General features: G+C 39.2%; 1 protein-coding gene and 1 non-coding gene across 4 annotated transcripts in view; both read right to left on the reverse strand.

The window, feature by feature from the left end:
- The window catches only part of ADGRB3 (adhesion G protein-coupled receptor B3), a 513,164-nt gene that overhangs the window by 376,635 nt on the left and 121,616 nt on the right, over nt 1-14,913 (reverse strand). The window lies entirely within an intron of this gene.
- Nucleotides 10,690-10,753, reverse strand: LOC115871073. The gene has a single exon (XR_004047062.1). It is a non-coding gene; the product is annotated as a U7 small nuclear RNA (small nuclear RNA).

Raw genomic sequence — 14,913 nt, forward strand, 5'->3', positions numbered from 1 at the left:
CAACAAATATTAAGCAGAAACATAGTTTGGTTTTTTTGACCACTAAAGTACTTTCTTCACACATCTTTCCCTAATGTATGAGAAGGCTCCCCCATCTACTCAGATGACCAAACTCATGGTGAGTCACTCTTCCACTCGGTGTCTCCTCATTCCCTACACTTTGTCCATCAACACCCCCTAGCACTGTGTGGAAAATGTGCCTCACACTGTTGGACTTCGCACTCTCTCCATGAAACAGTGCAATCACTAGTATCTCTAACAGGGGCTCATTCAGGCCGTATGGATTCTACTTTGGTCCTCCCAATTCCTTCCTCCCTCAGATACCAGAGTGATCCTTTTAAAATACAAATCAGGCCCTACCTTTATTTGAAATAATTCAATGGCTTACTGGTATTCTTAGAAAACAAAACGTGTATCACTTGGCTTGGCTTCTGATCCTCTCTGCCGTCACATGATCACGTTACAAACAGATTTCTGGTGTACCGTGATGAAGTCACACAGGTATTTTCTACCATGGGGATTGCAATCTCTGTTGAGAACAGGCATTCCTCACGTTCATTCTTCAATCCTTACTAATTTATTTATAGAATTTCAGTCATCTCATCCTAAGGAAAATTTCAGGTCCTATGCACTTTCTTTCCCCCAAATAGGAAGAGTTGAGGTTAACTGTGTTTACCAATATAATTTTCTAAAGAAAGAGTAAGAAAAATATTAGTATCAGGAGATGCTGCTTATCAAGCACTCAAATGCTGGACACCAGTGTCTCATCTAACTTGATCCCACAACATAATGGAATGAAGGAGCACAATTAGTCCCACTGTGCCGACCATTTCTAATCACAAAGTTGCAAAACCCATCTTCAGAGTCTACGTGTACAGTAGTAGAAAACCATGCACTTAAAATTATCAACAAAATTAGGACTATGGAAAATTAAAAAAAATAATATATCAGCCCTCTATCTGTGAGCATTCTTTCTTTCCCATCTCAGGGAATAAACTCATTAACAGAACTAAACTTCAGGATATAGTTTTGTTCTTTGGATCACCAAACCCAAAACCAAATCTTCACACAAACAATAATTTTCTGCTCCTTCCCCACTGGCATGCACAAAATATAAAATCAAATTCTCTTTTTCACAATCAATTATATTCCGTTAAAGAAGTATATCAGTTAATTACAATTTTGCTTCACTTATAAGTAACAGTACATAATAATATGTATAACTTTTGATTAAAAATACTCTTTAAAATAAAATATTCTATGATTCGAAGGTGCTATGACAATTTGAAATAGTTCTGAATTGTAGAATGAAGTCAAAAGATGATAGAGGTTATTCTCAATAATTAGAATATTACTCTGCTTGATGGAATATAAGGAAAGAAGTTGAAGGTATGAGAGGAAATTAGAAGAGCGTAATTAGGCAATCAGTTTGGGGGAAGCAATAGGAGATAATGTCAAAAGAATTGAGAATGGGTTTAATGCTCTCAAATAATGAAGCAGATTCTTCAAAAGGAGAAAAGTTCACATTTTAAAGTAGAATAATGAACCCCAAATTGATAAGAAGATGATGATTAAAACATTTTATGTTGGTAAAGAGAAAGTTTTCATATCTTAATTTCAAGGACAGCCTACATAACCCTATTGCATTTTAGCACTCTATTAATAATTTCAATGTATTAGGTATTATTTGAATTCAGAATACATATTTGGAATTATAAACTATTTATATGATATAAATCATTCTTTTATGGCCTGTGCAGTCCCTATAACTCTAACATCATCTTTTGTGGCTAGAAACTACACCTCAACTGTACTGTCCAGCATATGCAAAGAGGCATCAAAAAGTTCACGGAAAAATCCCAAGATCTTTTCATCCATTTTTGAAGTCCCCTGAATAATTGCATTCCCTTTAAAATGTACTACTTGGGATTCTCAGTGCAATTATCTTTTAATTTAAAAGAGTATTAATTCTTTAATGTAATTTAAAGGACTATATAAGTCTCCCCTGGCACCATAGTATGAATTTTCATGGTGTCTGAAATAATGGAAGCCTAGCTTCAAATACTGATGTTTTAGAAACACACACAGATAAGCACACACTCATACTGACTCTCTCATATCCATCTGGCACAGACCAAAATGAAAGGCGGAACTAAATGAACTATATTAAACTAGCAATATGAGTCACTGTTTACATTTTTTAAGTTAAAACTCTTTGTGTGGAAATTTCAGTGGGTTGCTAAGGCAGATCGAATTATGTTTGACTATTTAAAAGACATTGCGGAAGGAAAGGAGTGTCAGGGCTTGTTTATGAATGTAGGAGTGTGTCACAACACTAAGGAATGTTTTGATGCATCGATAAATACATTGGTTTTAATGTCTATAGAAAAATCATAAAAGTTTGCAATGACAGTTGATAAATTACTTGTAAACAGGCAAAATTGTAAGACTAAAACAGAAAATATTCCTTTTCACGAATCATTAAAGGAAGCTCGGATCTAACTAATGAGGAATAATGAATTTGTGGACAAAAGAAAGGGGTAGTTTCTTAAAACAGCAAAATGTCCTATATCATGCTTACAATACTTGTGGTGTCATTAGACCACAGAAAGTATACTTCTTTTAAACTAAGAGACATCTTTTTCAAGCTTTAGTTATATATATTACCTGCTTAGAAGTTTGGGGTTTTTATTTGCTTTGAGAATTAAACAATAGTATGTTATTGAGACACACACAAAGGATGTTAACTTTATATAGGGACTTTAGAAGGCCCTTAGAGGACTAGACTGTGGCTCAAGGAGATTGAATGATTTAACCAAAGACACACACAGAATCCATAGTGGAGCTCAGGTAATGACTGGGTCTCTATCCACTACCAATTATTGAGGTCATATCGTGCCTCCCAGCATGCTGGGCCCTACTGTTGTGATTTTCATGTTGGTGTGACGCTGGAAGATATGCCCTAGCATTTCATATACCAACATCATCATCCAGGGTGGACAGCCTTCAGCAGAGATGCCAAACCAGGCAGAAAGACCTGATGACCTACTTCCCAAGCCCAGCCAATAAAAATCCCTATAAAACGTAAAATCATATGATCTGATATAGTGCTGGATGATGAGTTACTTCATGGGGCAGGCAACAATGGACTCAAGTATACTGGTTATCATGCAGATGGGGCCGTCTTGGACCATAGTCCATCTATTGAACATGGAGTTGCAACGAGTTGGAGCCAACATGGTGGCTAGTAACAACAACTATGTGCCACATACACAGTATTTGCAGAGGCCTAGAGGGGAAATATGATGTCTGATTTGTAGTGGAATACACGGATGGATTGAGAGATGCTCACACAGCCACAGTAGAGCCAGAAGTGCTTAGCTCCAAAGTCAGAGAGTTTTCCAAGGCACAAAATGACATTCCCGATCATCTTGATTTAAGAAGTCTTGACTCTGAGTCAAATTTTTCATTTGCCAAATTCTGATTTGTTTCTCAATTTCATGTCAGGACTCATTTATTTGGAATTCAGTGAAGGAAGCATTGGAGAAGAGGAGTAAACTTCCACATAGAATTTCTGGTATAAGCAAACAAAACAATACTGTTTAAAGGGTGAAAGTGTGAAAATGGGAAAATGAAACAAAGTTGGAGAAAAACGTAAAGCCTGCTCTATTGCTGTGGAGTTGTTTCTGATGCACAGTAACCCACTAGGACTGGGCCACACGGTTTCTAAGGATGGGGACCGTTCCAGAAGCCGATTGTCATATATAGTCCCCCCATGAAGCTGATGATGGATTTGGAGAGAGGCTCAACACTCCCCTACTGCCTAATAGCTCTTATCTTTTAAAAATATAGTGGCTGTTTTCTTCTTCTTCTTCCTTACTGGTGATTGCAGTAAAGGCAGACCACTATTGCCATAGAGATAAGGAATGATTGCCATAGAGACAGTTAAAATAGATTTTTTAAAAATTTTTTACAAGTTCAGGTAAAATTATTTTAATTTAGTTAAATAGCAAAATCAGGAAAAGGGCGAACAGGATAGCAATTTAACTAATTTCAAATCACTGAAGCCTATAGAAGCCAGAGACAATAATTCACTTGAGTTCCACTTGGTTTTAGATTTTAGCTTTGTATTTATATTGAAATGTGAGTCTACCAGATTTTGCAGAAATTTCCCTCAAACACAAGAATGAAGTCACACTGCAAAGCCCTGGCATCCGAACCCTTTAGATCTAAAGTCTCTGGGGACGTGGCGTCTCTTCATCTCCCATCTGGTCCTTGTGTTCCATCAATCTCTCTCTCAAACCCTTCCCAGGTTAGCCTCCTCCGCCAGATCCCTTGACCTGAGGCCTAGCACCAAACCCCTGTCAGGCTCCACTTCATAGTTCCTCCTCCTGCCGAGGCAAGCAGCCGCCTTTGTGCAGGACACGGGAGAACTGGGAACTAAAGCAAGCTCAGAATGGCAATGGTCTGGGACAAGGCGTGGTGTTAACAAGTCACCAAAAAGCCAAGAGCTCTCTCCCATAGTACCACCAGAAGTCGACTTTTTGAAACTGGAGCAGGACTTTCACAATTGGATACACTAAAATGTGCAGTGCCAAGACCGTGGTTACTTTTTATCCTTTAGGCCTTAAACTTATTCTCATAAATATGCACAACTCTCACAGAAGCCAAGGCCTCCTCTGCTTTTCTGATCCCCAGTGCTGCGGGGCTTCTTCATCAGCAGGCAGTAGGTCTGGGAAGTGGAGTCCCTGGTGGTGCAGTGAATGAGCTGGACTGTCAACTGAAAAGATGGTCATCATGATGACCCTACAGGTTTTGGAATTCACTTGGTGGCCACTGTGGTTACTCATAATATGCTTCCAATTGAATTGTATATGATCCCATCATAGGCAAGGTCCCCAGTAAATACAATAAAACTGATGGCAGGGGCAAAGATTTGTTTATCTATCTATGTACCTTCTGTTTGACAAATTAGCGAAGGAACAGATATTAAAGAAGTAAAAAAATAAGATAGGTGTGTGTGTGTGTGTGCATTACATTATCGGTCATATCCATGTATATATGTTAACCGAGTGAAATGATGTGAACTTCTATATGCATTTATAGGCGTCATGTAATGCATAATTCAGACCCATCCTTTAAAAGAGATGTATTTAACCAGAAAACCATTTTAGACATTCTTAAACAGTAAGTATATTTGAAGACTATTACTACAAAACAGAGCAAAACATTGGTTAGGAGTTATTTTATCTTGATGTAGAGATACGGAATATTAAAGCACGATTTCCCCCGAGTCACATCAAAAACTACACTGAAGTCCTTTAGAAAACAGAAGTAGGTTAAAGTTAAAGTGTGGATGGCTGAGCAAGATAATGAAACAAATCTGTAACTATCAATTACTAAGATGCAAAGGGGAAAAGAAATGTTTCCACTCCGAATGGGAAGCACTGATGTAGGACAAATTGTGTGGTTGCCCTTAGAGCTCAGGCTTCAAGGTTACTTGGAGTAAATGGTATTGTGCATACTTGCGATAGTATTAATTTGGAAAAGGCTTCTAATGTGCCCCCTTAGACATAGGGAATGCTTTATCAAAACATTCCTTGAAACATAACATCAGAGGAGAAAATCAAACACACACACACACACACACACACACACAGTGTTTCCTATATATTGTACTTAAATGGCACTTCTGCAAAGAAGTCCTTAGAATAATAGTCACTGACCGGTATGAGTGAATCTGAATATGTATTTCATATGCACACAAAAGGTACTGCAAGGTAAAAACATTCAGAAAGGAATAGTAGATAGGTCTTATTTTTGCTTTCTTAATGATAAATTAATTGAGGACAAAGAAACCAGAGCTGTGGAAGCAAATGTGGAGCTGAAACAAGAGATTCAGAATTGAGCAGCAGCTCAGAAAAGAGGGACAAATTGACATGCCAAAGAAACCACCTGCTCACCACGCAGTGGATCCCTCCTTGGAAGGACCCTGAAACGCAGAGCAAAGCCATCCCCTCGAGATTCGAGATTCGGAGGTCCTTTAAAGGAAGCAGACCGCCGCATTTTCCTCCCAGAGAGTAGCTGGTTGATTTTATCTTTGCATTTAGCATTCCAATACTTAAACCCTGAAGCATTCCAAACTCCAATTCACTGCCACGGAGTCCTTTCCAGCCCTATCTGATGGGGTAGACCTGCCCCTGTGGGTTCCGAGACGGTAACTCTTTACGGGAGTAGAAAGCCCCATCTTTTTCCCACTGAGTGGCTGGTGGTTTCGAATGACTGACCTTCGGTTTCACAGCCCAATGTCTAACCACTACGCCACCAGGGCTGGAACTGAAATTGGGATAACACGGACATAATAAAGGAAAAATTTAAGCCACCAGGTTAGCCAATTTCCAGAAGATTGGCTATTAATAAGGTTTCTTGGTTTGGGGATCATTTTTCAAGAATAAGAAGCACTACTTGACACAGACTCTGAATGCGTGAGTCCTTGAGCATGGAGGTAAAAAACAGATCAAGTAAATGCGGGATATTACATCATCTGTACCCCATCCAGTGACACTATAAGAGAACGTAGGTGTTCTGATCATTTGAAACCTATAGCACAATCGAGTGTTTCCCAGCTCCAGTCAAAGCCTGTGTCTATGGTAGGACATGAGGCACACCACACTTACAAGTGCCCCCACCCTCACCACACCTTTTTCAACATCTTCTCTTTAGTGATATGTACTATATGCAGTGTTGCAGTGTGTAAACAGCTGATGTGATCCTTCTCAGGTATTGTGCTTATTTATAAAGACACTTGTGATAAAAGAGAATCACGATAGAAATAAAACAAGGCGCCTCGGTGGTACAGCTGCTAATGAAAAGGTCAGTGGTTCAAGTGCACCACCTGCCTCATGGCAGTCAGACGAAGTGACCTGCTTCTGTGAAGACCGACAGCTCCAGAAGCATGGTGGAGCTGCTCGTCTCTGTCCTGTAAGGTCACTCTGGACTCGAATGGACTCCACGGTTTCATGTTTCAAGAATAAAAATTTACAAATAAGACGTATTTGATGAACTCTATATTCAACTTACAACAGAAACATGTGCTTGGAGCCTCATCATAAATCCACAACTATCTGTAGTACTACTATGACTCACTTTTCTTTTTTTGGAAGTATAGAACTAAAGATGCTTGTCAAAGACCATTCCAAGACACACGATAAACTTCTTTTCAAGGAGCTTCAGGTAGTACAATGGAACAGATTGCTTTACGGTTGGACCTGGTTAACCCTTAGGAGCTCTTTGATTCCGAGTCTCTGGTACTAAAAACAGAAGAGGCAACACAACCATCAAGACGTTAGAGAAAATAGGGCTAGCACCTACACAACTGGCAGCTCCAACCAGGTTACGGCTTTACAAAGTCATTATGATCTAGAACTTCATTCTAAGTCCTGCCCAATACTTCAGATGGGGCGGATGATGACAGAATGCTGATGGCTTCGAGAATAAATTATCCAACCTCACTGAGAACACGTCAAATAAAACGAGCTTACATCCAAATAGCAAGGATTTGTGTTGGACTCAGCAAAAAGAACAAATAAAAAACAAACAAAAAAGCTCCCCAGAGACTCAGAACTTTCAAGACATTTCAATGGGGCCCGAAGTAGGATTCTGACATTTGTTTACAGCTTTGCATTCAGGTGTCTTCCTTTGTCTCTGTAGGTGAGTTCTGAGACATGGAGCTGCATGCACACCTTGTCCCACTGTGTCCACTGCAACGCCCAAGCCACCGGGCTACCTCACATAACACAACACAACACGTGCTCACTCATCACTGACTGCTCACTGTAAAATGCTCAGACTATAGGACAGGTTTTCTGATGGAACTCACCAGTAAAATAGATATTTGTTGAATGAATGCCTGAGACCTCTTAACACAAATTAAATCCATTCATCATAGTTAATGTAGCAAACTGACATCAGAGACCATTTGAAATGAGCATTCTCAGTTGGAAGGGATGGAGCCCACCCCCTGGAGCAGTATGCCGTGTTTAGTCCTTCAAGGGTCTGCAAGAGCCTTTCCTAACACCTTTGCAGTGCCTGCGATCACTTCTGTTCAGGAGAAAATATCAAAGAACTTATTGCTATGGGTTAAATTATGCTTCTGCCTTTAAAAAAAGTATGATGATATTCAACCCCTGTACCTGTGAATGTGACTGAGTTTGGAGAAATAGGTTTGCAGGAAGTAAATTAAAGGAGGGCATGCTGGAACAGAGGGGGTGCTAATCCTAATCTCCTTTGTGTGACATTATATTTTTTAAAAATTACAAAGACATGCTGAGAAATAGAGGCCCTTGCAGGGGGGAGATAGCATTATGTGAAGATGGTTACAAGCTCGAACCAGCAAAGTCACAGGGGGCACAGAGAGTGTGGGTAACACTGAATACTGTCAAAGGGGTGACACCAAATGACTATCTATAATTTTTTGTGCAGTGCTTCAGCAGCCATGTACTGTATGATCAGGTCCATTGACAACGGGGTCAGAGCCACTCTGTAGGATGAAGCAGAACTGCTGCTTAGGGGTTCCAAGACAGCGTTTCGGGGAGTAGCCTGTCTATCCCTCGAAGAGACAGGTAGGCTAGAACTGCAACCTTGCACTTTGCAGGCCAATGCTTAACCCATCCTGTCACTAGCGTCCCTTCCCCCCTCGTAGTTAGTTAAAGCAAAGACTTTTTTTTAATAAGCCTGCTTTATAAGTATAAATAGGTCCACAAGATTCAAAATCTATGATAATTAACTTGTTGAGCCTTCTAATGCTCTCTGGGCAGACCTAATCATTACCCAATGTGGATGACTCTTCCAATCACATGGTTTCCTCAGCTAGTGGCATTGTAATTTAAAGGTGGCATTTTAATTTTGATTTATCAAAATTTATCTATCTATCTATCTATCTATCTATCTATCTATCTATCTATCTATCTATCTATCTATCTATCACTGCCACTCAGTGATATATGGAATTACAATGTTTTAATAATCTTAGTACAGAAACATGGCTGAGGAGTCTGTATGGTCTGGTATGGGAGGAGGATTATGGGGGAGAGGCGACAACAGAAGGGGTGTGGCTGTGCAACACCAGCTCCAGGGTCACACTGAACCAAAGAATGCTAAGAAGCATCACCAATGGCTAAAGAAGATGAAAGAAACAAGAAAGACGTTTTACTCTTAGGGCCTACAGAGCATACAGTCCTGTTGTTAGCCTGATTTTGGATGGAAGCTTCCAGAACTGTAGTAATAATAATAATAATAATACATTTGTGTTCTTTGGAGCCACTCCACATTTTGTTATGGCAATCTTAGGAAACTGAGACTATCCTAGTGCTGCATGCTCTCCTAAACTCAGAGATTAAAATGATGTTTCAATTGCTTGTTTTTCTCAAAGGAGCCAGTACGTTAATAACATTGGGGAGAATAAAAATAATGGCAAAAATAAGATACAGGTTTTATTTCCAGACCTACAGAAAAGCGTGTAGCTTGCATCAAGTGTCTAGCAAGAGTGGTAGGAAGGCAGGAAGTACATGTTGAACCAGACACTTTCAAACTCCAGTCTAGCTAACTGAACAAGATGTCAGGTACTGCAACTACATCACAGCAACAACAGGAAGATGTGAAATTGTGCTTCTTTCAGACTCGGCGTCAACTGACTACCAGTGTCTTATTTTTAAAGAAAGGAAGTAAAGCAAGTGATGGGGATGTGTGAGCGCCCAACCTAAGCAGTAACAAAACGGAAAATAAACCTAGAAAGAGAGGCCACTTCATTTTTATATTTACATCATCAGATAGGAGATGAGCTTGTCAATTGAACATCATGGTATTCTACCAAAGGCATGTACAAGTTTTACCAGTGAATATTAAGCAACAACACACAGACTTGATATTGATGGGAAGGCATAATGAAGGGCGATGAGAGGTCAAAACTATATTGGACCATTACTCAGATTGAATTTGGATCCCATTGCAGAAAATAGCAAGTGTGAGTGTTCATTCCTGAAACCCCAGTAGCTCATATTTCTAAACCAAGAACAGGCGGCGATAGCCAGCTCTGTGAGATGCTGGCCTTACCAGACAGCTGGGAAAGAACAGAAAAGGCACTTTTAAGACCCGTGCATCTCTGACCGAGTTTATACGCAGGCTTATCTTTTAAATTTCTAAGAGCTATCAATGATAATGTTCTGTATTTAAAGACATCATTAGCCTAGAAAATTCACCTTCTATTGGCTATTGTCAACTCTGGATAATTCCTAAGGAACAGTTGTGAGACAGTGGTGGGTGGGCGTGGCAACTTTCATCTGTGCACATTAAATCCCTGGAGGCAACCCTATCAAAATGTTACTGCGTGATCCCTAGACACCACCTAAAATGCATAGAAATCTAGATCATGTTCATTTATGTCTGCACTTTTCCTGAAGAATTTTATATCATCAGCCATTAAATGAAAATGTTCTCAACCTTTCATAGCCTTTGACCTTCATTAGCAGCTGATATTAAGTGCAATACTAATTTTGAAATTTTCTCTTCCTCCTGCAAATTACATGATACATATTTTGTTAATTGCCCTGACTGGAAACTCCCTGTTGCTTCCATCTCTGACCGTGCTCACTCTGGTAAATTCCCTGATTGTTTCTTTTTTTTTGGGGGGGGGGGGGTTCCAGAAACCCCCCCCCCGAAAACCTGCTAGACAACTTCTAAAAAAGCTGTAACACTTCCCTGATTGTTTCTAATGCAATTACTCATTAATTCCTTATACCTCTTACTCTTTTTGCTCATCTAAATAAGTAGTTCTTTCCCAAGTCTGTAGGTATAGATTCCAGCTGATCGTTACATTTGCATATGAAAGACATTCACAAATGTTTGTCAAATAAACAAAATCTCAAGGCTTGAAGTTAAGCAAGTGGCCATCTAGCAGGGAAGCAACAAAGCCCACATGGAAGAAGCACAACAGCCTGTGTGATCAGAAGGTGTCCATGGGATCAGAGATCAGGCATCTAAGACCCAGAACAAACAACTATTTTGATACCAACAAGGAAGGTCGGAATGGAGATCCCAAACCCAACAGATCATGCCCTCACAGAAGGGTCACAGAAAGGGAAGAGCCAGCCAGGATGTAGTATAGCACAGACGAACCCCACGACATTCCTCTAGTTCTTTAATGCTCACCCGCCTGCCCATCATGACCCCAGTTTTGTCTTACAAATCTAGCTAGACCAGAGCATGTGCACTGGTATGGATAAGAGCTCTGGACACAGACTCCTGAAGAGACAAACCCCTCAGGACTAATAATGAGAGTAGTGATACCATGAGGGTAGGGGGAAGGTGAGAGGAGAAGGGGGAACAGATCACATTGGTTGACATACAACATCCCCCACCAACACTACCAGGGGTATGAACAACAGAAACATGGGTGGAAGGAGACAGCAGATGATGTAAAATATGAAAATAAAAATAATTTATAAATTATCAAGGGTTTACAAGGGTGGGAGAGTAGGGGAGAGAGGGGGAAAAGAGAAGCTGATACCAAGGGCTAAAACGGAAGGAAAATGTTTTGGAAATGATACATATGTACAAATGTGCTTGATAAAATTGGTGTATGCATTGTTATAAGAATTGCAAGAGCCCCCAATAAAATTATTTATTAAAACAAAATCTCAATTTATTTATACCTGGAAGTCCAGTAAATTATAGAATTCTACCAATTCTATGTTCAGAGTTAATCTCACATGTGCAGCCCCATTTTTGTTCTGGACATTACTCCCACCATGCTTAGAGTCTAATTTTCTGTTACAGCATTACCATTACCAAAGTGTAGCTCAGAGCAAGTCCGGAATTAATGGTTCCCCCTGTCTTAGAAGTCAGAGCCAGTCCCATCATGTCTCAACATGCCTCTCCGACTTTATTTCCAGTATGTGTGCTTGAATCAAGGTAGGACACTTGTCCCCGGAACATACTCTCAGCTGGCATCTCCACACTGTTTGATAAAATGACATACTACAATGTGACTCACTTCTTTATCGTTCATTCCTTTTTGCATAGTTATCAATAGTTCAATCATCTTTCAAAAGCTACATCAAGTCCTTCTTTAAGAAGTTTCATCAACTCTTTCCTCAAACCAGCATCTCTTGGAATGAAACCCTATAAAATCTGGCTTATATGGTATATGCCTAGATTTACTTGAGATTTCATTTATTTATTTATTTTTTATCCCCAAAAGTAGACTGTAATATCCTTGCAAGCCAGAAACTGTTCATTCATTTTATTTTATTATTATTAATTGGGTGTTAATAGACCCAATTACCATACCATGCTATAGTTCAACCCCATTCAGCAGAATTGTACAATTGTTACCAGTTTCCAAATATTCTTTTTCTTCCTGGACTCCTTGACATCATCTCCCTTTTACCCCCCACAACCATTGTATCTACTCCCCCTGAACCCCTTATTCTACTTTAATGCCCTGATTCACTCAGCAAAGACTGCTCATAGTAAGGATTTTTTTAATGGAACATAATCAATGGATATCATCAGTGATCTTTCATATAATCAATTTGATAAATACAATTAAAAGAAAACAAAAATAATTTTGAATAATTGGTCATTATTAATTAATAGAGCAATCATAATGTATGATATGAAGTTAATATGGGAAATAGATGAGTAAAATGTAATAGCTTTTAAAAAAACTAAAAAAATTTTCCATTGCAACATTAGACAAACCTTCATGACAATGAAGATATACACACCCGTCCTATAGTTTTGATTGAGTGAAATACATTCTAGTTGTCACTGCAGTTGCAAATCGCTTGGTCTCAAGAAATGTAAACATTTCCTTTACAATGTTTTATCTCATTTATGCTATTGCTTCAAAGAACATCTAAGTTTTTCCTGAGTCATGAGTGGACATTTAACCTTCAGTACAGTTTATTCTACAAGTGAGGTAAAACACTGCTGAAAGAATGGACAGTTTCATCAAAGTAGAGCCTGAGTTCGTGAGGTTTGAGGACATGAAGGGTGAGGTTTCCTCGGATGGCTGGGAGCATCCTGAGGGCTTTCCCAAGAGGAGTGTGAGGAAGAGGATCTGAGATTAAGTTGATCTTAAGATACAGAAGCTATCTTAGGAAAGAAAGTACAGACAGCAAGTATGAATGACTTGTTTTCTGATGAAAAAATAACTAAACTTACCTTAAATAATATTAAGATATGGTTCTCCCTGATCTCATTGAGAAAAAATAATTTTATAGATTACTGAGACATCATATGCTGCCACTTTTGGCTAAAAATTGGCTAAAGCCTATTTACCTTTTACAGGGTTTTTAAAAATTCAACAATAAAATGAAAAATACTGAAATATGAAAACTCTCTAGCATTACTTCATTCATTCGTCAGCACGTAGACAAACAATGGAGCACAACATCTAGGTCTTAGTAAGTGCTCGCGGAAGTCCTTGAGTAGCATAGTTAAGTGTTTGATGGTTAGCCCCTAGGTTAGTTATGCCAACCCACTCCAGACCCTTCAGAAGAGATGTCTGGCCCTCTGCCTCTCTAGGGTCACGGTCTGGAGAGCCCTCTGGAGCAGCTCTGCTCTGAGTTCCATGTAGTTGCCATGACTCTGAACCAACTGTACGGCAGCTAACAGCAAAGTGCTACAGATGAACAGTGTTCATTGTGTAAAGTTAACAAGTCAGCTTTGATTGTAATATTCACATATGAATCCTAAAAATACACATTCCAAAGCTTCTATGCATGCATTCAGATGCTTAACATTTTTGTGAGGATAACCATATTTTCCAAGCCTTGTATTAAACTTTTTGAGATCACAAATCTTTGGAGAATCTGATCAAAGGTGTGGGCCAGCGCCCCAGAAAAATGAATGCATACTTATACACAAATGTTCAAACATTATTTCATGTAAAAGCATTTCATTTATCAAAAGCTGATATAGGTAAGGACACTTTTCAGATAAAAGAAGCCTTTAGCTTTTTCATTTGAACTATTTTTCAGAGGAAAAAAAATCTTTCTCAGTTATGCCTCCCATCTCCTGGTCAAAATGCCCAAACTGTATAGAAAGTTAAAATGAAATAACTAGACTATCCATGAGATTCTGGGAATTTAAAAATTTTACTAGTAAGTTTTAATAGTAAGTGTTCTTTTTCTTTCTCAAGGCACAAGTATTATCTCTATTCCAGGAAAATTAGTTAGCTATTTACATAAAATAACATTCAAGGATTGGGGCATTACTTAGTCTTTACCAATCACACTCTCAAGAAAATTGCCATGAGCACTAAGAAGCCTTTCTTAGTTCCCTGGTCTCTACTGATCACTCCCATGCGGAGTGTGTGTATGTGAGTATGATGACTATAAAGACATCAGTTATGTGGAAGTTCATCCACCTTACCTGGCTCCAGAAAGTCTGTATCCTATGAATATTTGAAATTCTGTTGTGCATTTCCTTCCTTTTAATTAGATTCTTCTATAGACTTTTGATCAAAATATTCAGTAATGGCAGCCAGGCAATATTCAGTTCCTCTGGTCTCATGGCAGAGGGGAAGAGTTATTTATGAAGGCAATTAGCCAAACCCTTCATATCCTCCTCTTATTCCGCTGACTCCTTCGTACTATGTTGTTCCAGGCAAATACAGACTAGCTGGAACCTTAACCCCTTACAGCAGTGGTTCTCAACCTGTGGGTTGTGACCCCTTTGGGGGCTGAATGACACTTTCCCAGGGGTCACCTGATTCATAACAGTAGTAAAATTATAGTTATGAAGTAGCAACAGAAATAATTTGATGGTTGGGGAGGGGGGTGTCACCACAACAGGAGGAACTGTATTAAAGGGTTGTGGCATTAAGAAGGTTGAGAACCTCTGCCTTAA

Source organism: Echinops telfairi, unplaced genomic scaffold (assembly GCF_000313985.2).
Source record: "Echinops telfairi isolate 266 unplaced genomic scaffold, ASM31398v2 ScPeMD7_3533;HRSCAF=4204_0, whole genome shotgun sequence".
In the NCBI taxonomy this organism is placed as follows: domain Eukaryota; kingdom Metazoa; phylum Chordata; class Mammalia; order Afrosoricida; family Tenrecidae; genus Echinops; species Echinops telfairi.